Source organism: Protopterus annectens, chromosome 6.part1, assembly GCF_019279795.1.
Source record: "Protopterus annectens isolate FY-2018-M chromosome 6.part1, PAN1.0, whole genome shotgun sequence".
Classification (NCBI taxonomy): Eukaryota; Metazoa; Chordata; order Ceratodontiformes; family Protopteridae; genus Protopterus; species Protopterus annectens.
The window spans coordinates 406,473,739-406,486,244 of NC_056738.1; positions in this window are offsets into that span (position 1 = coordinate 406,473,739).

A 12,506-nucleotide genomic window follows, 5' to 3' on the forward strand; every position below is an offset into this window, starting at 1 on the left:
GACAGATGCCACTGACACCAGGGAATACCTGTATTATGCTATCAATGTAGGTGCAGGGTTAACCTGCTGTCCATTACCAGTTCTCACCACATGAGGCCAGGACTGGCACATCTGATGATAACAATCTGTGTACACAACATGGGCCAGACACCCCAGGTTCAGTTCCACATGTCACTGTATATGCATGTGGGACATGTGCACATCCCAGACACCGTCCATGTCATGGACTAAAGAATACATACATGGCAAGCAATGCACAGCAATGGCCAGACACAATAGTTACTCAGGTGACTGGATGGTGAATACAATACCCACCTGTGTGGGCTAATCCAGACACTACACCCCTGAGCCAAACCATAGACCATTGTCATGTGGCCTGATGCCAAGGTGTACCCATTACCTAGCCTTGTATAGCCGTCTGGCATAGTCAACCACTAAACACCTGTCAAGCAATGCACCCATGCATGTCAGTACTGGCACCCTGCGTCTGTGTGTGTGGTGTATGATGCTTATAACCACATTCACACTCACTACAACCCCCATTGGCATACTGAAGCATGCTGTCTGATGTCAGACACCTCCACATACCCTTTACCCATATAACCTCCAGATAACCCCTGTGGTGCATGTGATACCTGTACAGTACTGTATTGTGGCAAACTAACTAGTGAGGAGTTGTATTTCGGACCCTGCCAAGTGTGTCAATGTGTGTGGGTCCCTGAGAGAGTGTGGCTGTGTTGATGCTGACACCTGTTTGTCTGGACAGCCATGTGTACTACACCTACTGTATAGCTACCATATCACTGCTGCAGATGTCACTTACCATCACATATACGTTTGGAGAGCTCCTCAACATGTAACCTATGTGGCACATCCAATAACTGCATAGACATGTGATAGCAATACATAGTCAGTCAAGGGTTTGATACCCTGTACTGGTAGGTGTGTGATACAAACATGCTTAAGTTTTACTCTTCCACCCCTCCCTGACTTATCTTTGCCTCTGTCTGCCTCTCTCACTTCCTCTCTGGTGGATGTGGATACTTACACCTGCTTTGCTTAGGCAGCAGCATGTGTTTTGTAAGTGATGCTCATGATCAGCTGATGGCCTCTGCATGAATTGCAGCCCTCCACTAGCTGATTGCATGTGGGACAGCTGTGGTAACATTCCCATAGACAATTGCATGGAAACACACTCCAATATCTAGGAACATCATGTTGGTGTTGGGACTTTTCATTCACTGTGAGCAGGACCTAGATCTGTTGTTTGGAAAACAGCATCACAGATGGATTGGGGATTTACTTCTAACAACATACACCGTGGAAACAGGCCAACACACAGGAGGGGGATGTGCCTGACATGACTACAGAATGTAAGTGTTGCTATTCTGCATTTGGAGTAATGTTGGTTTAACAGGGTGTGTGTGGATATGGCTGTTCTACATGTTTTAATACCTGTCATGACAGTGCTATGTTTCTGAGGAAACCCCCATCTGTAGGGTCATCTGCAGACTGGGCAGTGTGTAGTGCCTTTTGTTTCTTGTGTTACCCACAGAACACCTATCTGTGAACTGCAGAAGTATAGTGTGAGGACTGCAGACAGTACATGGTGACAGACATGAGAGTTACTGACCTCATATCCCTCATAGGACATATGTCGCAACAAACCCTGTTACAACAGTAAATGTATGAGGTTATCACAGCAACATGTCAATATTGGCCCTGTGTTTGTGCCTCCAGCCACAACTCTGTCAACCTGTGTACATATGTCATGCAGTAAGAGGTGCATATGTCCTGTACACCATAATTTATTAACATCATATCTGATAAGCCAGTGGGATATCAGACTGCGACACATGTTATGTATAGTAGAGGTTCTCTTTGAGGACATAACCTGGGCATACTGTGGTTGTGTGTACAGTACTGAGGTCTGTGTACCTATGGTGATTGTCAACAGTGTGTATTGTGAATATGTACCTTGGCCTGTGTACAGACTGTGGTAGACTTCATTGTTCTTGGTCCTGTTCTATCTGATGTTACATGCTGCTCCACTGTATGTTACCCTATTGGCTTACATGTTTGTAGGGCCAAACACACACATGCCCCATACCACAGACTGGCATCAGACTACACTGTGTAGTGACCCAGTATATGTAGGGTTAGTGTGTGAGTGGCACATATGAGGATGGTGTTGATCAGATAGTCCATATACTGTAATAATACGCTAGCTAGCATATGTGGCTGTGGCTGTGTTCACATTGGTTGTGGTTATGCACTTTCACACAGGTGTCTGTTACTCTGTGCTATGACATGCCTGTAGAACCTGCTATATATGCAGGTACATGTATATTCCCCCATAAGAAATGTAGGCCAGTGTTGTGGCAGTCTACCTGTAGCCTGGACAGTTCTTTGTTACATGCCTAGCAGCTTAGTGTACTTACCCAGTGTGATATTATGTCCAGATACTTGCCATATGTACTGCTGCCAGGCCACCATAACAGTCATGTATGTCAGATAAAGCAGTGAGATGCTGTACAGACGTATGTCACTAACTAGTAGGTAGTATGTGGCCATGGCACCTCTGTACCAGTGGTTATTATGTGTCAGGACAGACAGAGGTGTGTGAATGCATAACCTATTGGGGCAAATCTATACCAGTATTTATGTGTTATACCCATCTACATGGTTGTTAACATCCACATTGTCAGGCTTGCTCTACATGTCTTGCACTAAGGAGTTCTGTGTATACCTCTGGATTGACCAGAGTGTGTCAGACTGTCCAAATGTTTTGGCCATATCTCTGATGTAGTCTACAGGATCATTACTGTGCTAGCAATGGTACTGTACTGTGATGTCCTTAGGATGTCTGTCAGTAGCCAATGGTGCACATGTTAAAAGCAGACGTGATCTCCCACACACAACATGTCTGTGAAGACAACCCCTATCACAATAGCAATAGTCTGCATACATACCTGCACTACATACCTGACATCCCCTTGCACTAAGAGGTTGGGGCTATTGGGGCTGAGGTAGGGCTCCACTCCATGTTCAGGACATATGGTGGACATATATGTATATATAATTATCCATATATCTATATAGATGTATACACATATACATATCGACATACATATATGGATATGTATATGTACATATGTTGTGTCTTTCGGCTTTTCCCGGTTAGGGGCCACCACAGCGGAACTCCGGTCCACTAATGATTGGCAGTAGATATTTACATGCCGAGTTGCCGGCCCTGACGCACAACCTTCAACGAAGGTACGCCTTTTCACGCATGTCTCCACACAGAAGACGCTATAGCTGAGAATAAAACAGGACAACGTCTTACTGTAAGGTGACAATGATACCGCAGCACCACATACATATAAACACTCAGATATATACATATACACAGCAATATATGTCTACACATATACTGATAGAGATACATATGTACATATACTTATGGATATCTACATATAGTGACAGTAATAGGTATATCAGAATAGATATGTATGCACATATAGTTATAGATATCTACATATATAGCTACATAAATAGGCATATCTGTACACATAGGATATGCATACATATATAGCTATATATATATATATATATATATATATATATATATATATATATATATATATATATTATATATACATATATGTACATATGAAGAGATGTACACATGGCCATATATATGTTGCACTATACAGATGTGAATACAGACATATGCATAAATATACATGTGCATGTACATGTAGACATATATCAACCTATTATATGTATATATCCATATTCCTGTCATGTGTAAACCTCACGGTTATGTATACTCTCCCAGATGTATCTCACCGTATGTAGCTGCTAAGTGTACATTATGTTAAAACAGGTTTACCTTTACAAAGCCGAATCACAGTGGTGCAAATGCTCATATGAGCGACTTGTAACCCCGAAAATGAAAACAGCAACAGTCCCTAATGTTCGAAAATAACCAAGTTGAAAAGCAGATTCGCTGATTTTCGAACATTAATGTCGAAAACAAAATGTAATAAAGTTCAAAGCAGGGGGGCTGCACCCCCCACACCCCCCTACTTTAATATTCTATCTCTGAGATCGAACTATAGTGGGGAAAGGGACCGTTTCCCTATCCCGACCATAGAGCAATATGCCCCAAAATGCCAAATGTGCAATGAGCGAATGTCAATGTGCATTCACTCATTGCACATTCTAACCTTTTTACGTTCGGCATTAGCGACCTTCACAAACTGTCATTTGGACAATTTGTGTTCGCCGGTATGCAATACGCACAAATGAAGGTAAATCATTAAAACAACATATGTGATGCAACAGTCATATTAATAACAGGTACTACACAATTGTGGTAGTAAAGGCAATTGTTCAATACTAATCAATATGTGTATTGACAGATATATTGGAAAAACAGCTGTCTTCACCAGTAGGTCATGGCATAGTGGTTAAGTGTTGTGACTTTAGTATACAAGGTCCTGGGTTCAAGTTCTGCAAGGGCTGTACATTTTGTTGCTGGGCAGAACAAGGGCTGTCGGATATAGAGTGGTTAAGGCAGTTTTGAGCAGCTTTAAGCATGTTTGTGCGGGTTTGAGTGAAGCAAAGCAGTGCTAAGGTATGGTTAAACATATGGGCACTTACACAGTGTAGGCTTCACTTACTAGTGTGCAAATCAGCTTAGCTGTTATATTGGAGCAATGTTGATACCTGCTAAGCATGGCTTGGCCTTGGTAACCAGTTCACACCACCCAGTTTGATAACATAGCAGGCAAATGACATCTGTAATAAGTGTATGTAATGCCATGTACAATACATGTGCCTATGTGCTATCATTACAGTAGCAAGGGGTGTGAGTGTCATGTATGTGACACAGACATATATAAGGCCTGTACAGCACTGTTATCCATGTGACTGTGTTACATACAGGGGTAGCAGCCCAGGGTACATGCTGTCACACTGGCATGTAGTGTATGATGGTGGTGCTACTGTTGACAGTGTCTACCCATGCAAGAGTAGAGTGCTAAATCTAGTACTGACAACAGGCACACCTGCAGGCATAGCTGGACTCTGAGGCCTCCCTGGTGTGTGAGCTGTGTCACAGTATATAACCCCTACTGGGTAATGATCCGACATGTGGAATGTAACTGTAGACTACCGTCTGTACAGCACATGATAGCGAGGGCTCCTGACATGTAGTTATGGCATACATATTGTTGTCAAACATCTAACTGTCAACACATTCGTCCTACGGAATAGCTACTTGCCAAGCGGATGACTGTCAGTCCCTGTACAGATATGCAGATGGCAGGTATCCTGCTGGGATATGTACAGGCATCCTAAGCTTGACTGATACTATGTCTGCCCAGCTGTCTAAGAACTGGCACATATTGGAGATAACACCCTGTACGCACCACATGCCACGGGTACCTCCACTACACCACCGCAGTCAACTGAACATGCTTGGGTACAAGTCTCCATCACAGACACTAACCATGTGTTGTAATGCATGTTGCATGCATGTCAACGTCATCACCTCAGTGGCCATGTGCAGGAGGCACCTGGCGAAATGGCTGATGCATGTCACCTCCACCCTGAGGGTCACCACAGTAGTGTCTGTTGATGACTTGCCTGCTGCCACATGGCAGGTGGCAGGATACCACTGTACAAACAACTCCTACACAACCCCACAACCCGTCTCTTCTTGGACAATAGCTACATACACAGCTATGACCACCTGCAGAGATGGACCCCAGTACTGACACATGTGTATATGTGCATGACTGAGTATAGCAGTGTCTGTGTATTAGCACACCTGTACGTGGGAATTCCATGAGGGCCTTCACAACCACCACTCCAGGGTATAGCATTCCAAGTCCACATACTCCTATTACAATACCAATTGCCACATGGTAGTACAGATAGTGTTGTTGCTGCCCATCGGTGAAGCATGACAATGCTACACCCTGCTATGTGTGTGGCATGTGCATTAGATACATATCCATATAGTAACACTGTTGGGATCTGCAATGGGTTGTATCACAGTCGTGGCCAATGTGTGATGGTGGGTATATCTAAATGTCATCATGGGTTCCAGGGAGTACAATATCCACTGGGGATGTGGGTGCTGTGTACACTGTCATTACACCAAGGTACACCCAGTATATGTCCCATGTTATGGTTACCACTGTCACCATCAACCATACAGGTAACTGATACCAAATTCCAGGCCAGTTATGCATGTGCTGTGTGCAGCCTACCTGTAACACATTGGACACATGGTCAAGTTAGTTAGCAGTGATAGGCTCTGGTCTCTTGGATGTTTGTCTGCCTGTTATGTGTCTGTTAATGTGTATATGAAAGCATGTCACACTATGTATTGTCCATATACACCCATTACATCCCCCATTAGCATACTGTACATGCCTGGGGATGATCTGCATGTAACATGTAACCTGGGACACACGTCACCCTAAGTGCTGTGTGGTGTGTGCAGTGGAAGCCACACACTTCAGCATCACTACATACCTAGGTAGGGGTCAAGTCCCAGTGTTGCCAAGTAACAAAGTGCATGTATGTGGTTGGGTCTACATCAGGTTGCAGATTATACATGCCCCAACAGGTCACCTGTCCATGTGGCATAGGCAATAACTGTTATACTAACCTGTGACATGTGTTCAACTGTACCCCCAGATATGACACAGCCATGGTGTCACCACAGTGCCATACCCCATTGTGGAATATGACTGCACACCATCCTTGTGCTGACACATGTACACCTACAACAAAAATGGATATCATTATAGAGACCACAATCAACCAGCGTTACTAACAGCTACAATGCATCATTGCTGGATGACTACATTACCTGACATATATGCATTACACTTTACTCCTTACAACATGTTACACTGCAGTACTGTGGTACACTTTATTACAGTCACCGTGTGCATCAGAACCATATTAGCCTGTCCCTGCATTGATGGTATGGATGACAGGGATGTGACACAGGTATCATCATATCCACAGGGTGTGTTGTTGGTTTGCCAGAGGCTGAGGGTGGGCCATACATTTGACACCATGTGTGTGGGTGAGGGGTGTACTGAGGTGAACTGGGTGTGGTGATGTGGTGTGTGAAGGTACGGGGTTGCCTTAGGTGTGTTTGTATAGTGTGTGGGTAAGCATGCTCACAGTTCTGCCATGTCACTACCCTACACAGGTGTTTATGGACAGCTGCAGACCATACTTGGCAGGGTGTGCAGTTCACTGCCTCTGGCCATGGACATGTGGACTGTGCCTGCCAGAGGTTCCATGGGCATGTCCAGGTACAGGCCTTGATGTGCTACTCTCACCTGATGATGACAAATGTACACTGGTACCAGGTCCCTCCTGGGACTGGCCAAGACCACGTGCTCGTGGCCTGATGTGGTTTGGTGTGGACTGCACCCCCGCCCGCTCTGTCAGGGCTGGTACTGCCACTATGGGAGCCCCTTGGGGTCCTAGCACATCCAAGTTGACTGCCAGCTGTTGGTGTTGTTGGCCTACGTCCACTCGGCCATCACCACACCTCAACCACACGTTCAAGCATGGACATATCATGGTCGATGAGGGCCATCATCTCACCAGACCATCTATCCATGAGCTTGATATAAGCACAGATGGCACCAGACAGATCACGGACGTTGTTGCTTGCAGATGTGAAAGCAGCCCGCTGCAGCCTCAGGCCCTGTCTGGTGTAACATTCCATATATACACCTGCTGGTACCAGCTATGTCGCTTCTGCCAGGGGCATGATATCCAGTGGCCCTACCATGAGAACCCTGGGATATCTGCCTATGTGGTGACCTGCTGAACATATGGCTATGCCTGCTGCAACCAGACACTGTAGGCATGGTTACCACACTTTCCTTTGCACTGCCACCAAACGCCAGCTGTCCCTCCACTATGGCCACTGGTGATGGGGTATGTATAGGCACTGAAACTGTGTGCAGGGTTGGGGTGGCTAAAAGGGGGATGTCAAATGATGGTGCTGTTTTGGCCCCTGACAACCCCATCTGTGCCTCAACAGTACTATCATCATCTTCGGTGTCTGTATGGACACCAACATCAGATTGCCTGCAGAAGGGACCCTGACCCACCTCACCACCTGTGGGGGAAAGCAATAAATGCACTTTAAAACCTGTACAGCATTGCCTAACAGTACACACACACATGCACACACACACACATATACATACACATACACACACACACACACACACACACACACGCCACCATAATACCTACATGTCTGTGACTTTACAGACAGTCCCACATATATTTCCATGTGTTCCCCATCCTGCATCACACTTGGTAACATACACACATTGATACCATTCATTAACATATCAGTTCTCTAAATGCCAAGACAAGCGATCACAACACAAGACCTGTTACTACATTACCTGCCTGACGTGTGTAGTGGTTTTAGATAGCCTCAATGCTGTCATTCAGTGTTCACCCTGTGTATGTCCAGACATCATGAGCATGGCCCCTATATGTGTGGGCTACTATGTTCTCTCCATAATATCACGCACTGCTGTGTCATGTGTATGTAATGCTTAGTACATGCCAGATATGCTACTTAATCAGCCTATCGTGACAACTGTAATATATGGATACACTCCCTGGTGTTGACTAGTACTTCCACAATGCATCTGTAGTGCTGCATACATGAGTTGTAGGTCACCTCTCTGCTGAATGCGATATTAAGTGTATACCTGGTGTCTCAATGCATATTCCATGCTACAGACCTTATTATACTATCAGCTGTCCTGTGATTACATACATGACAAGTATTCCTGGTGTGTAATGTGGCAGTCCATGTCCGTGGACTGCATGATCCCAAAGAGAGGTATTGCTGTATGAACACCCCACAATCACATATGTGTATACATGGCCACCCACACCAACACACACACACATGCACACACGCATCCTACATGCATCAATCTCCCTCCACTTTACTAGAGTGACCCTACAGACAAACTAACTACCCACCAGGATGCACACACACACACACACACACACACACACACACACACATACAGGTGAAGTTGCATAATGATAGTACACACAGTCCTCCTATTACCCATCTGTCAACATGCATAACATATGGTACACAGCAGCATGCAGTGCAGCTACAGTCAATCCATACTAGCAACAGTATCCATGTGTGTGATGCATGTGCTGTGTCACTAGATGATGCCCCTTCCCCTGAATACCACTGCACCCATGTACACAGTATTGCTGTGCACCTGTTCTGCACCATGCCATGTACTGTGCACCACACCTCACAGGTGTACAACCCATTGCTGAATGAATACTACTGTGTCAGTTATGTCAGCATTAATGCTCACAGCCCCTATGTTTTTCAGCAACACATACCTGCGATGATATGTGGACAGATGTTATTTGTGAATGCCTGATGTCTGATTTACAGCTCTCAACATCAGCAGGCCATGAATGACCAATCCAATACTCTTACACTGACAACAATCAGAGGATACCGTGGCTATTGGGGGGTGTACACACCCTTATTGATATGATGCACCCATCCTTGATCTGACATGGGACCACATCACCGCATATCTTAACAGTACATAAGCCCGATATGTGACATATGTCCTGTACTTTCACATGCAGTGTCTACAGAATGTGTTAGGTGTGTGGATGCTGACCACAATGCATACACTCCGTGTGGGTATATGTGTGCACACCCTTATCATGACGGTTTGTTGCACCTCTTGTTATGTGTACTACAGCAGTCACTACACCTGGCAGGGGTATACTAGCATGGGCCATCTGCATTTGTCAGTGTATGTTCAGTCTGCCCTACACATGCCCCCCTAATCTGCATGATTGCAAGGTCTAGTTATGTGCACATCCCTTGGTGTTCACATACTGCCGTCACTATTGCTGTAGGGGTAGGGTTACATGTGCCACAGTTCCTGAGCCTGACTATGTGCAGATACAGCCATTCTTAGCATCGTTAGGATCCCTGCTGCAGTGCACTGGTGTGTCATGCTGATACCCTCCTCCTTCAGCCTTTTTGCAGATGCATGACAAGTAAGGCCTACACATGTGTGTCACTTTGCAGTGTCCCATACACTGAACACCACATGTTACAGCCTAGTCCCAGCTGATAATGTGGACCACAGTAATGCCTTATGCCACAGTGTAACTCTGCAGCAATTGCCATTGTCCTACAGGTATAGTCACTGGTGTTGCAATGTATATGGGTGTTGTTCCAAACATGTCCCTACTGTAGGCCATATCTCCCACCATTATGTTACTCCCTGTGGACACATTCCACAATGACAGGATGTTAGTTATCATGCAGGTGGCTGACATACCCTTCCAATACCCCATCATGGTCACCCCTGTGATGCCGTGCATTTAACAGCAACAATATGTGCACATGTACAGCATGCATTCTGGATAGGTGTGATAGATGTGTGCATGGAATATACCATCGCCATTACATGCCCAGTGTATTGGCATGCATCTACATAAACCATACTCACCAGCTACAGGCTGCTGTCTTGGTGGTATCCCAGAGTGACCTACATAAGAGGGTGAGAGATTCAAAGTCAGTGGCCACACCCATGGCATTGCAACAGGGTGGGTGCAGCATTACATCAACAGTACATGTCTAAATACTACCACATATGCACAACTGTTTATCACTACTATGCAGCAACAAAATATATATATGACATGTCAGATATGCATGATCTACCTCTACAGATGCAGATGTATATGCAACAGTGGTCTACTGATATGCTCTGTGGTCTTACCTGCATGCTCCTCAGCTGGTGTGTGGGTGGCACCCACCTCCACAAAGGTGTCCGGTGGTTGGTGGCTGGGTGGACGGGCAGGTGTCACGAGTCTGGCTAGGAGCTCCTCCACATATGTTGGGGGGATGGATGGCATGCCCCCCTGTGGCGAGGTGATCCCCCCGGACTGCAGCAGCACGCTGATGGGCATTGTGAAGCAGGTCAAAACAATGATGCCAGACCTGCTCATAACTGCGGTTGTGCAGTCCGACATCACTGACCCTGTGAACTAGGTTGTTCCACAGGGCGGTCCGCTCCTGCTGATCATGGGCAGCCTGGCCAAACAAGACTGCATAGTGCTGTATGAGGTCATTCAGCAGAATTTCATTTTCAGCTGCTGTGTATGCTGGCAGCCTTCCATGAGACATCATGCCTGAAAGATATAAAGATGGACACAGGTGTGAGCAAGTCATGCAGCAAGGTTACCACAGTTCTTAATACACATCACTGTCACCCCCCCACCATATCAGCGACAATAGACTGTACACACAACTCAATAGGCATGGCCACAGCATACCTACCAGTGGGGCAGATATTGTATTGTACCACGCTTTGTGGAATGTGTTTGTAGTCATGTTCCCTATGTGGACACTATCATTGCTGGCCTGTTGCAGACTATTCACCTGCATGCCATTGTCAGGGCCACAATGGTTCCATATATGACTGTGGAATGCATGCTATGTGTTTGCTGCACATCTAACATTCTGTGTTATTGGGGTTATCTGTGCATGCTGTTGGACATGTTCTGGGATTGTGTAGACTATTACTACTGACATATGTTCTATAGCAGTGACATAATAGCATGTATATGTACTATTGTCCAGCAGAACTACCTCTCCAAACTCATCTTCCCATGTTACCAGGCACATCACATGTGTGACCCACCCTGGGGCCTCCTCATGTACTGGTCCAGCAATACCATCAGGTGGAACCAACTCATGGGATGTTGTCCCCCCCCGGGGCACACACAGACATGTTCCTGTCCCCTGAGGTCAGGTCCAGGGTCTGTTCCATAACTGTCTCCACAGACACATGTGAGATGTGCTACATCACCTTGAGGCACCCAGTACACATTCGCAGGGCCCACATGCTCCTCCTGCTCAGCCTCCAGGCCAGGCACCTTTAGGACGTGGACTGCTGTTGTGAGTAGCAGTGGGTGGGAGGCTTGTTTCCATTGTGTCCATATTGGGGCCAATGGGGCATCCACATCACAGACCACACACACCATCCAGGGTGTTTACACACCACATGTGTCACATACCACCCCTGTAGGCTGTCCTCTATATCTACCATCCCTGACCAACTCCACAACTATACCTGCCATACTTCCCCATATTCCCATTCCATACTTCACAGACAAGGGCAATGTGGTCCCAACAAGGGGTTCACATGTGACATACCTGTCCATGTTGCACACACTGACAGCTGTGTATATCTGTGTGTATTGCTATGTGTGCTATTTCCTCGCACATAGCATGCAGCACTGTGGTAGTAATATAGGGGACATGTATTTACATACATATATGTTTGTGTGTGTTTGTATATATGTAGACATGTGCATATAAGTATATATCTATATATGTGTAGATATATATGATGTATATG